The 13055-nt window shown below is 42.4% G+C and overlaps 1 protein-coding gene across 3 annotated transcripts in view; it reads left to right on the forward strand.

The window, feature by feature from the left end:
• The first annotated feature begins 957 nt into the window (after nucleotides 1-957).
• Nucleotides 958-13055, forward strand: part of DAAM2 (dishevelled associated activator of morphogenesis 2) — a 153281-nt gene continuing 141183 nt past the window's right edge. Inside the window, exon 1 of one of the 3 annotated variants that reach the window (XM_060189746.1) lies at nucleotides 958-1248. The gene's annotated coding sequence lies outside the window, so the exon portion shown is untranslated. The remainder of the gene's footprint in view (nucleotides 1249-13055) is intronic. The other 2 variants (XM_016185878.2, XM_007517802.3) reach the window with 2 other exon arrangements.

Consider the following 13055-nt stretch of genomic DNA (forward strand, 5'->3'; position numbering starts at 1 on the left):
TTGCAAAGGACACAAGAGCATCTTTTTTTATTGCTGAGTAATTCTCCATTAAGCATCACTATCTTTTTCTCTCCTTTGGTAGAATGACCTTGAAACCAAGCCATTTTCCTCAGCTCCCTCAGTTAAGTGGAGAAACGAATGGCCACCAGAATCCAGACAAGAACACCTAGAAAACTCTCTCTGGATCCTTACCTAACATCGCTCAGACATCATCTGCATGTACATTTTGTGAGGGCAAAAAGAGTGGAGAAGATAAACATCCTCCCAGGAGATAATGACGCCAGTTTTGGAAGAGGTAGTTGCTCTTAAGTAAGGCAACGTCCAACCCATTTCAGGAGATGGATCACAATCACATTAAAAAAAAAAAAAAAAAAAAAAGAGAGAGTGAAAGAGAAATAATAAAGGTAGTTTTTAAAAGTATGAATAAGAAGTATTGTAAATGGTTCAAACTCAGTATATAAGCAGTGAAGGAAGATGAATTGACTGGCACTGAGTTGGAAAAGCTATACAGAGGCAGTGAGTGTGGAGCATAATTTAATAAAAATAAACTTTTTTTTAAACATACACACTCCCAAAGAAGAAATGGGCAAGTTGTTAGGGTGTGGATCAGGGCTTCTAATGAGCTGTTTTGTTCAGTCTAATGTTTCTCCTTTCTTAGTCTGTACCTTCCTAAGGCTATCCTATCCGTTGAAGGTATGCTTTGGCCAAAAAGGGAAGCCATTCTCCAGCACCTGTCTCTTCAACAGGCTCAAACCATGTCTTTCTGCCAGTGGCCCATTGGAGGAGGCACTTGGAGAAACTCACAGCCCATTTCGCCCCCTTTGCCTCCTTGACCCTTCCATGTTTCCAAAACAGAGGGAGCCTTGAGAAGGCTCCTTGCCAGAACTGGAAACAGCCACCCTCATTGCCTCACCCTGCCTGCCGCAGCTCCCTCACAGCCTCCTTTCCCTCCTTTCTGTCTGAAAGTGTGAAACTTACAAATCCCAAGGAGCTGCAATCAGAACTCTACCTAGGGAAAATTCGAGAGTATACTTGCCATAAATATCCCGCTCCAAGACGCCTGACGTCAGAGCGGGGCGGGCGGTGAGCGAGGCGGACCGGGAGGGGCTGCCTGCCGCGGTGCTTTCCCTGGAATACAGCGGCTGCGGAGCGGCCGGCCGGCGGGCAGACCTGGGAGAGCAGAGCGGAACGGCAGCTGCGGGGGTGACTCGGGCTGAAGAGCCGCGGGCGCTCCATGGGGTCCTCACAGTAAGTACGGCTGCCCTGCCTATCCTCCCAGCCACCCTTCTAGGGTCGGGGCGCCCCACTTGAGGAGGACTTTTCAGCGGGCCGGGCCACACTTTTTCTCTCCGTCCACGAACTTTCTCGACTCTGCTACAAGGGGCTTAGAAATGCAGTCAGTCTCCACTCTGGCTGGGATGTTTTTGTTTTTTTCTTTTGTTTTGTTTGGTTTGTTTCTATCAAGTGTTTGCAGGAGCCCCTAGTACGTAAGTGAGCTCCTTGCTCATGTGTGAGCTCCTTGCAAATGTGTGCGTGTTTCTGTTGTGTGGATGTGATTTGCATGTGTGTGTGTGTTTGTGTGTGTGTTTGTGTGTGTGCGTGTGCGTGTGTGTGTGTGTGTGTCGGTCCATCTGGACACAGGAAATGTCTTTGGAAAACTTGGGAAAATGTTGCTTGTGGCTTTGAAATCCGAGTCCTTGGTGTCACAAGTGGACAAACAAAGCTGGTACCCCTCAAACTTACAACTTAGTGTGTGTGTGGTAAAACTCTCCCCCTCCCCCCACTTAGTTCACTTGTACCTTCATTTGGGTGATGGGTGATTTAACTCTTTACAAACCCTGGGGGCTGGAGAATGGGGGGGGGTGGTGGTGGTGGTGGTGTCCTATTTGCAGGCTTGGCCTCTAGCCAACTGACGGGGGAGAGGGGGCTGGAGGTTCTTGTTCTCAGCTCTCAGTGGCTCTGGGACCTTACAGGAGAGAAGGCTCTCCTAGGAAAGGAGTCTTGGTTTTGGAGTCTTCAGCACCTGAGCCTCTGCCCAGTCTTGTGCTGTGGCCCTGACATCATCAGGTGATGAACTGTGCACCCAGAAAGGGAGGTTATGGACTGGAAGCAGGTAACTAAGAAGGAGGAGGAGGTGGTGGTTCAGATGCCCTTTAAGGATGGGAGTGTATGCCAAATGTGCCCATGGTAAGAGACAGGCTGACTTCTCTGGGCACCTAGCGGTGCCCCAAACAAGATGCAAGCTCCTAACATAAAGAGACATGTCTGAGCTGTGGGCTGGAGGAAGGGGGGCTGATGGGGGAGAGGGAGAGAGATTTTTATCAAAATTGAACACAGATTGCTGAGGTCTGGGCTTCATTTAACTCTTCTCTCTCTGCCTCAGCCATTCTTCCACCCTTCTGTGGGGTTATTTGGGAAGTTCCTGGGAAAGGTGGGAAGGAAATCATACCTCTTCAGCAAAGAGTCCTCTGAGGTGTTCCTTGAAATCTAAGTGAGCATGAAAGCCACTTCTCACCTTTGAGAGGCCTTCAGTTTTGGTTGCTCCAAGTTCAGTATCAGTTTCTTGGGTTTCTCAGTAAAGTCTACTGAAAGTAGGGGGAATTGTGCTCTACGATGAGTGGAGCAAAGGGAGCATGTGGTTCTAAGCACCCATGGGTCCTGGATTGCCCAATGCCTGGTGCTGGATGTCAACAGTTGGGTTTTAACAGTCAGCACAAAGAGAAACCCTTCCAGTTTTGCCCTTGTCACCAGTTTTGTCTTTTGCAATACAGACAACCTACAGTTAGAGTGGGAGGAGGATAACTGGATTCTCCCTGTGTCTTAGGGAAAAAAAAAAGCAGCATGAAGAGACAGGGAGAAAATGTGGGTCTGAAAAGAGGCCTACAGGAAGTTTGAGATTTGGACAGGGTTTCAAAAATTATACAGATTGATTCCTAAGGAACTGCTCTAAAAGATCTAGGCAGAAAACAATGTCAGAGGTAGCCTTTTTTTTTTGTTTTTGTTTTTGCCTTTTTACTTCAGGAGTGTGTCCTCTAACTGGAGTGTGATGAAGAAGCAGGAACTTTACCTAAGGGCAGTGTAAACAGGCCTTCTGTTAACAGGGGTAGCTGGGCCTCTGTGAGGTGCACAGCAGCTGCCTATTTATGCATTCATGGCTGTGGTGATGGTCTTGGCCTCAGGCATGGAAGCATAAGTGGCCCATTTCTCATCTGCATTGGGAGCTGTATCTGACCCCCATTTTCTTCCTTGAAAAACAAACAAGCATGCTATTCTTGTCCTGCTCCCTGGTATTGCATATTCTGGCTCCCAACTCCTAGCTGAGTTCTCAGATTTATTTTTCCTCTGGATCCTTGGATGTTTAGGGAATACTAGTGCCTCCATCAGGACAAAAAGTGGAGAGAACACTCTCTTGGGTATTGTCACTTAGAGAGTCAAGAGTTCAGGAAGAAGGGGGTACATAGGGGGTGGGGGAGTGTAAGGCAGGACCAGTAAGAAAGCCAGCAGGTGTTTTGTTTTGTTTCTGCTGGTGGGTATGGGGGAGGATGAAAGTCTACTGCTTTCTGTGGGGGACCTGTTCTTCCTTCAGTCTTCTTTCCCAACCTTTTGTTTTCCCCCAAAGCTTGCTAAGCAGGTTCAGTTCTCCCTACTGTCACAAAGCCTGGATCCTGGCTGAAGAAGACAAGGAGGTGAACTCTATGTAGTCAGGAGGAGGCAAAGTTCATGTATAAGGTAGAGGCTTGCTGCTTTGGTTTCAGGGGAGCCAAAGGAAGTAACAAGTTTGGATGTGTCTGCTCATTCCCATTGTTTATAAACAGAAAACTGAGTGTCCAGGTGACCTCAGGGAGGTAGATTCCCAGGAATCTTCCAATTAGCCTTCTCGGAGAGAGCTGAGGGTGAGGACTGTTTTTTCAGCTCTTTCATATGACCTTATTTCCCCCCAGAGGATCTATGGAATTCTGACCCTCTGAGTTTGCTCAGGGAGGTGTTTCACTGACTTTAGAAGGGGGCAGCAGGGGTGGGAGGGTTGTAGTTGTCAGGTCACTGCGATTTGGGCTGACCCTGAAGCTTTCTCAGTATCCAAACATCTTGCCTGCTTTTCAGTGATTTTTGAGATCAGAATACTTAGAGAGGAGATGATACATTTTCAGGCTCTCCTGGAGTCCAGAAGGCAAATCATTTGACAGAAGGAAAAGTTTGGAGGGTGTCCTTATCTTTGTTTTTTTGTCATTAATTTATTTATTAATTTATTTTTAGTTGTAAAATGGAAACATTGACAAAAGCATAGGATAAGAGGGTCACACACTTCCCACCACCAGATCTCTGTATCCCATTCCCTCCTCTGATAGCTTTCCTATTCTTTAACCCTCTGGGAGTATGGACCCATGGTCATTGTGAGATGCAGAAGGTTTCTGTAATTGCTTCCCCACTGAACATGGGCATTGACAGGTTGATCCATACTCCCAGCCTGCCTCTCTCTTTCCCTAGTGGGGTAGGGCTCTGGAGAATTAGAGCTCAAGGACACATTGGTGGGGTCATCTGTCCAGGGAAGTCTGATTAGCATCATGGTAGCATCTGGAACCTGGTGGCTGAAAATAGAGTTAACATAGAAAGCCAAACAAGTTGTTGATTAATCATGAACCTAAAGGCTGGAGTAGTGCAGATGAAGACTTGGGGGGGGGGGGGTTTCTCTAAATCCTCATGGCCCGAGGCTCTGTACCTAGACTTAAAATGTCACCTGGTACAAGAATACAGTGAAAAGATTGCAGACATCAAAGCAGACTGCTCTGGGAGAGAATTAGGAACATAAGAATTTGTTTACTTGCTCTTTCTCAGTGTCAGTCTTCTCATCTGTAAAATGAAGATATTTACCTCATAAAGTTACTATGAAAATGACATTTTTGAGGAAGGATGTAGAACAGAGCTAGGAGTGCTTCTACTCTCTAATAAAGGGGATTTCATAATTTCAATTTTAAATGTTTTTAGCCATCCAGATTCCATCTTACTTGAAAAGGATGTCTCCCCAAACCTAGCTGTATATTTCCCATACTGGAAGGACATTTGATGAAATTTTGAGGGTTTAGGTTACCCTTACTTCCTCCTTTTGGGAAAGATGGCCAGTGGGGTTTTCTTGGTCCATTATTCTGAGAGGTGGGAAGAGGCACCAGGAATCTGGACATTTGGTCTGAAAACACTCCTATATTGGAACTCTCTTGAGAAGAGACTATGTGACTATGACAAGGCATTGAGGAGATGGGGAGGTGTGGAGGTGGGGTGAGAGACAAACAGATGCTCATACTGCTGATGTATGTAGTGCAAGAGATAAGACTGAACTCAAGCATGCAAGTCCTGTATTCTTTATGGTGCAAAAGAACTGACCTGAAGAGCCAGGTGAGTTTTGAAAAATAAGGGTGAGGTCAGAGGTCAGTTAAGCAGCCCTCAAGGGTGCTCTGGTCAGAATAAGAGGAGGATCTGATGGGTTGTAAAGAGTGGAGACTAGCTGTCAGTAAACATTTCCAGTGGGTGTGGTTGGGGTGGGGGCTGCTCTCTGCTCCCCAACCCCCCTCCCCTGCTTGACACTCTAGAGAAATGTCTCTTCCAAAGGACACAAGGAGCTTCTGATGCTGGCAGGCACAGCTGCAGGTTTTCTTGGCCCATCTCACTGCTTCTAAGTTATCCTTCAAGTTGACATTTAAGACTTTGAAGATCACATTTGTTTCTGCTTTGTTCAAGCTCTCTTTCTTTCTTTCATGATGGCCTGGGATGACTTTTCAGCTTTTAAGAGGCTTAGTCAGTGGCCAACTTCCCTTGAGATGGCCTAGATTTAGGGTCAGTGAATTCCTCATTTCTGACAGTATCTATTTCTTTTACTCTCTCCTCACATTTCTTGTTTGTTTGCTTCATTGCAAGACCATAAATCTGCACCATCAAGATGCAGTGGAAAGAGGAAATGCCTTTTCTCAGACCTGTGTAGTATTTGGCTAGTGCTGTTCAAGACTGATCAGAATATAGATGTTAACAAGTGATGTGGATTCTTCACAAGTATTTTCCTCAAAATTCAAAAAAGAAAATTAAAAAGAAAAAACTTGAAAAGTTAAACCTCAGACAGTGGTATCTCTGAATCCTGCCCAAGGGCAGCTGAATTCTTTGCATAGTACCTCAGGGTTCTATGGAAAGACCTTCAGATCCACGTAGACCCATGTTTGAGCTCTGGCACCATCCAGTCACAAACAGTTCACTCTCTATTTCATCTATGAAATGAGAACACTATCTAGTTCCACTTCTAAGGGTAGTTGTGAAAATTAAATAAAAATGATATACAGGAAAGACCTTGCAAACCCTCTCATGCCCTTCTCCCTTTCTGGTTTTGATCTTAGCAGAGTACATAGTTTTGGATATTTGTCTTTTGAGTCAAATTAATAGGCCATTGATTCAAGACTTAACAACAATACTCAAAGGCCAACTAACTCAGGTTGGAGGCCTTTAATCCAGAATAGGGGTACAGAGCTGTGTCTTTCTTTCTTTTTTTTAATTTATTTAAGAAAGGAGACATTAACAAAACCATAGAATAAGAGGGGTACAATTCCACATGATTCCCATAATCCGATCTCCACATCCCACCCCCTCCCCTGATAGCCTTCCCATTCTCTATCTCTCTGGGAGTATGGATCCAAGGTCATTGTGGGTTGCAGAGGGTGGAAGGTCTGGCTTCTGTAATTGTTTCCCCACTGAACATGGGCGTTGACTGGTCGATCCATACTCTCAGTCTACCTCTCTCTTTCCCTAGTAGGGTGGGGCTCTGAGGAAGTGGCGCTCCAGTACACATTGATGGGGTCGTCTGTCCAGGGAAGTCTGGTCAGCATCCGGAACCTGTTGGCTGAAAAGAGAGTTAACATACAAAGCCAAACAAATTGTTGAACAATCATGGACTTAAAGACTGTAATAGTGCAGATGAAGTGTTGGGGGTATTCCCTGCATGCTCTTGTGTACTTCTGCTTTCAGGTATATATTTTTCCCCTAGTTTATGGGCACGGGTGAACCTATGGTCTATCTCAGGGGACCTGGACTATATCTAGGTTTGGGGACTTTATTGGGGAGTGGAACACCTGGGATGGAATTAGAGAATACTATGAAAGAGAAGGTCTCACCCGAGTGATGAAGCTGAAGGGTTGTCATTCCACACCTGAAGTCTCTGGTCACAGTCTGAAGTGAAGCATGCTGGGGTGGCACTCGTAGCGTTGATTAGGTTGCGATCCATGGATGCAATATTATTTGATTTGAATTGAGAGCAGCATGCAGAAAAGTGGGCCCCACCCTAAAGTTCCAGGACTGGGGGAAATATAGGCTCTATAGTGGAAATGTGAGGTTCCTGTTGTCTTAGGGTTCAAGAAGACAATGGATAGTTATTGTTATCATCACATTCTTTGGTGATAGGGTTAACTTTGGAAAGTCCCTTTGATAGGGTTTGGGGTATAGTATCCAGCATCTTGTGTATAGCTATACTACCGGTTGCTTCTGTTCTCCCTAGTCTAGGCTTTTGGGAGAGAACATATCAAAGACAGCCTATGTATTAAAAAGACTCATTCTGTGTTTTAAGAAGTTCTAGACATATCATCAGTTTTTTGCCTCTCATATTAATTAAATAGTGGTTTATATAATGTTTACACTTTAATAGGATTGTAGATAAACACCACTACCACCACCAAAAGACTGTGCCATCCCCAAACCCATCCCTGCCCACCCACCCTCCACCTTGCCGGAAAGCCCAATGGCCATCCTCCCCTTCATCACAGTGCTTTTACGTTGGTGCCTTATTCTCAATTTAATCAGATCCTGCTTTTAGTTTCCCTTTCTGTTCTTCTTTCTCAACTTCTGTTGATGAGTGGAATCATCCCATACTCATCTTTATCTTTCTGACTTAGCTGACTTAACATAATTCCTTCTAGCTCTGTCCAAGATGCGTCAGATAAGGTGGGCTCATTGTTCTTAATAGCTGCATAGTATTCCATTGTGTATATGTACCACAGCTTTCTCAGCCACTCATCTGTTGTTGGGCACCTGGGTTCCTTCCAGGTTTTAGCTATTATGAATTATGCTGCTATGAACATAGGAGTACACACCTCTTTTTGGTTGAGCATTATGGAATCCTTGGGGTATATCCCCAGGAGAGGAATTACTGGGTCATATGGAAGGTCTATGTCTAGCCTTGCAAGAGTTCTCCAGACTGCTCTCCAGAGAGGCTGGACCAATTTACATTCCCACCAGCAGTGCAGAAGGGTTCCTCTGTCCCCACAGCCTCTCCAGCATTTGTTGCTGCTGTCCTTTTTGATGTATGCCATTCTCACAGGAGTGAGGTAGTATCACAATGTTGTCTTTATTTGCATCTGTCTGACAATCAGTGACCTGGAACAGTTTTTCATATGTTTGTTAGCCTTTTGTATCTCCTCTGAAGTGAATGTTTTGTTCATATCCTCTGCCCATTTTTGGATGGGGTCATTTGCTTTTTTGGTGCTAAGTTTGCTGAGTTCTCTGTATATTTTGGTGATTAGTTTCTTGTCTGATGTTTGGCATGTGAAGATCTTCTCCCATTCTGTGAGAGGTCTTTGTGTGATAGTTTCTTTGGCTGTACAGAAGCTTTTCAATTTGATGTAGTCCCATTGGTTTGTTTCTGCTATAGTTTTCCTTGCAATTGGGTTTGTTTCATCAAAGATGTCCTTGAGGTTTAGGTGGGAAAGTGTTCCACCCATGTTTTCCTCTAAGTATTTGGTAGTTTCCAGTCTGACATCCAGGTCTTTGATCCATTTGGAGTTGATTTTTGTTTCTGGTGAGATAAGGTGGTTCAATTTCATTCTTCTGCATATATAACCCAGTTTCCCCAGCACCATTTATTGCAGAGAGCCTCCTTCTTCCATTTAATACTTTGGGCCCCCTTATCAAAGATTACATGTCCATAGGTGTGGGTGTTTATATCTGGGCTTTCAATTCTGTTCCACTGGTCTGTGTGTCTATTTTTGTTCCAGTACCAGGCTGTTTTGATGATGATGGCATTATAATATAGTTTGAGATCTGGGAGTGTGATGCCTCCGTTTCTGTTTCTTTTGGTTTTGGCTATTCTAGGTGTTTTCTGGTTTTGGCTATTCTAGGTGTTTTCTGGTTCCAGATAAATGAATGTAGTTTTTGTTGTATTTTCTTAAAGAAGCTTGGTGGAACTTTGATGGGTATTGCAAATTTGTATATGGCTCTGGGGAGAATATTCATTTTGATGATATTTATTCTTCTGATCCATGAGCATGGGATGTCTTTCCATTTCTTGGTATCAGTTTCTATTTCCTTGAAGAGTGACTCATAGTTTTCAGTATACAATTATTTCACTTCTTTGGTCAGCTTTTCTACTAGGTATTTTATTGATTTTGATGCAACACTGAATGGGAGTGATTTCTGGATGTCTTCTTCTTCAGTATTAGTGATTTTTATAGAGAAATGCCACTGATTTTTGTGCATTGAGCCTGACTCCTTGCTATATTGCCTAATAACTTCCAGTAGTTTTCTGCTAGATTCTTTAGGTTTTTCTATGTATACTATCATGTCATCTGCAAATAGTGAGAGTTTGACTTCTTCCCTTCCAAACTGTATTCCTTTGATTTCTTTCTCTTGCCTGATTTCTATGGCAAGAACTTCCAATACTATGTTGAAGAGTAATGGTGGTAGTGGATAGCCCTGTCTAGTCCCTGATCTGAGGGGAAATGCTTTCAACTTCTGTCCATTGAGTATGATGTTGGCTGTAGGTTTGCTATATATGGCTTCCACTATCTTGAGGAATTTCCCATCTATTCTCATTTTTTGTAGAGTTTTGAGCATGAATGGGTGTTGGATTTTGTCAAAGGCTTTCTCTGCATCTATTGAGATAATCATGTTGCTTTTGGCTTTGCTTTTATTGATGTGGTGAATGACATTGATTGACTTATGGATGTAGAACCAGCCTTGCATTGCTGGGATGAATCCCACTTGGTCGTGATGAACAATCTTTTTGATGTGCTGTTGTATCCGGTTGGCCAAGATCTTGTTTAATATTTTGGCGTCTATGTTCATCAGAGATATTGTTCTGTAGTTTTCCTTTTTTGTGTGTGTGTCTCTATCTTCTTTTGGTATCAGAGTGATGTTGGCTTCATAGAAACTGGAAGGGAGTGTCCCTGTTTCTTCGATCTTATGGAAAAGCTTTAGAAGTATGGGTATTAATTGTTAAATGAAGGATTTGTAGAATTCATTTGTGATGCCATCTGGTCCAGGACTTTTGTTGTTGGGGAGATTCTTAATAACAGTTTTGATTTCTTTGTCTGTGATAGGTGCATTTAGGTTTTGTAGTTCTTCTTGGTTCAGTTTTGGAAGGGCATATGCTTCTAGGAATTCTTCCATTTCTCCCAGATTTTCTAGCTTGGTGGCGCATAGTTCTTCATAGAAGTTTCATATGATTTTCTGGATTTTTGTGGTGTCAGTTGTGATATCTCCTCTAACATTTACAATTCTATGAATTTGAGTCTTCTCCCTTTTTTGTGTAGTGAGTCTGGCTAGGGGTTTGTCAATCTTGTTTAATTTTTCAAAGAACCAACATTTGGCTTCATTGATCTTCTGTATGGTTCTCTTATTTTTTGATGTTGTTTATTTCTGCTCTAATTTTAATGATTTCTGTCCTTCTGCTTGCTTTAGGATTCCTTTGTTCTTCTTCCTCTATGTCCTTATGTGTGCAGTAAGGTAGTTTATTTGGTTTTTTTCTTGTTGTTTAATATGTGATTGTATGGCTATGAGTTCCCCTCTCAGTACTGCTTTAGCTGTGTCCCAAATATTTTGATAGGTTGTGTCTTTATTTTCATTTGTTTCCAGGAACATTTGTATTTTCTGCTTGAGTGTCTCTCTGACCCAGTGGTTCTTAAGCAGTATGTTGTTTAGTTCCAGATTCTGTGACTTTTAATAATTTTCTGTTTGTTGTTAAATGTTAGCTTTACTCCACTGTGGTCTGAGAAGATACTTGGGATGATTTCAATGTTCTTGAATTTATTGATGCTGTCTTTGTGGCCTAACATGTGGTCTATCCTTGAGTATGTGTTGTGTGGATTTGAAAAGATTGTGTATTCCAATTTTTTGGGGTGAAGAGCTCTGAAAATGTCCAAGTGGTCTGGTCTGTCCATCTATTCATTTAATTCTCTTGTTTCTTTGTTGATTCTGTGTTTTGTTGATCTAAGTATGAGAGTGGGGTGGTAAAGTCTCCGACTATTATTGTATTACTATTGATGTATTTTTGAAGTTCTTTGAGAAGGTGTTTAATATATTTAGATGGTCCCTCATTGGGTGCATAGATGTTAATAATTGTTATATCTTCTTGGCTGATTGATCCTTTAATCATTATGTAATGACCTTGCCTATCTTTTATTACTTTATTTAATTTAAAATCTATTGTGTCAGAGATGAGAATGGCTGTTCCTGCCTCTTTTTTTTTTTTTTTGGTCCATTAGCCTGTAGGATAGTTTTCCATCCTTTCACTTTAAGTCTGTGTTTATCTTGTTGTGTCAAGTGGGATTCTTGCAAGCAGCATATGGTTGGGTTATGTTTGCTGGTCCATCCTCCCACTCTGTGCCTTTTGATGGGTGAGTTTAAGCCATTGACATTTACTGATATTATGGATTTAATGTGTTGTAGTGCAATTGTTCAGCAAGTATTTATTTGATGTGTTGCAAGAGTTACAGTGATGTTCTTGTTTATAAGAGGTCTTTTAGAACCCCTTTCAGGGCCGGTTTGGTGATAGTTGCTTCCTTTAACTGTTGTTTGTCTGAGAAGGTTTTGATGACTCCATCTAGTTTGAATGAAAGTCTAGCAGGATATATTATCCTTGGTTAAAACCCTTTTTCATTCAGGGCTCGATAGATATCTTGCCATTATCTTCTGGCCTTTAGAGTTTGGGTAGAGAAGTCTGCAGATAGTCTTGTAGGTTTTCCCCTGTATGTGATTTTTTGTTTTTCTCTTGCAGCCTTTAGGATCCTTTTTCTTTTCATTGTGACTATGATGTGTCTTGGTGTCTTCAGGTCTTGGTTGATTCTGTTTGGGACTCTCTGAGCCTCTTGGATCTTAATGTTCTTTCTGTTGTTTAGGTCTGGGAAGTTTTCTTCTATAATTTCCTCTAGAATGCTTGCTTCCCCTTCCTCTCTTCCTCTGGCAGGCCAATTATACGAATGTTACTTCTTTTGAGATCATCCCATATGTCTCTGTTGTTGTTTTCAGTGTCTCTCAATATCTTTTTGAGCTCTTTCACCTCTTTCTTAGTTTTCTCTAGCTCATCCTCTGTCTGGCTAATTCTGTTTTCTGCTTCTGCTAGTCTGCTTTCTCTTCCCTTGGCTGCTTTCTTCATTACAGCTATTTCAGCTTTCAGTGCTCTAATTGCCTCAAGGTAGTTAGTATTTTCCTTGAGGGTCTCATCTGTTGTTTCCCTAATAATGCTATTCCTTTCTTCCAAAGTTGTTTTCATTTCTGTGATTAATAAATTTATTATTGCTTGCATGCTTTTCTTATCTATGGTTACTTCTGGCTTATTTGTAGTTTCTTCTAGGCTCTTCTCTTCATTCATTGGAGTAGCAGTTTTATTTGCTCTTGATCTACCCATTTTTTAATGTGTTTTTTATTTTTATGTTCTGTTGTTCCTCCGTTGCTTTGTTTTATGTACAAGCCACACTATACTAGATAGCTTTATGACAATTGCAATCACCATCCTCAGAAATTGCAGTAGTAACTAAAGCAATGACTGAGCAGTTTAACCAATACCAGTTAGTCCCACATTGTCTCCAGTTCAAGAAAAAATAACAACCAAATCTAAATGAAAAAGAACGAGAAAGGAAAAAAGGGATAGCAGGAATAGACAATTATGCAAATCTACTGTCCACTGTGGATTCTAGGGGTAGAAAGAGGGGAAGGGGAAGTAGAGCAGAGACACACACAAAAAGAGTCTACTCTGATTCAGACTTCTTCCCTGAAATAGTTCACATATATGTATCAGTGAATTCAGAAGGCAGAGG

This window comes from Erinaceus europaeus, chromosome 4 (assembly GCF_950295315.1).
Source record: "Erinaceus europaeus chromosome 4, mEriEur2.1, whole genome shotgun sequence".
In the NCBI taxonomy this organism is placed as follows: domain Eukaryota; kingdom Metazoa; phylum Chordata; class Mammalia; order Eulipotyphla; family Erinaceidae; genus Erinaceus; species Erinaceus europaeus.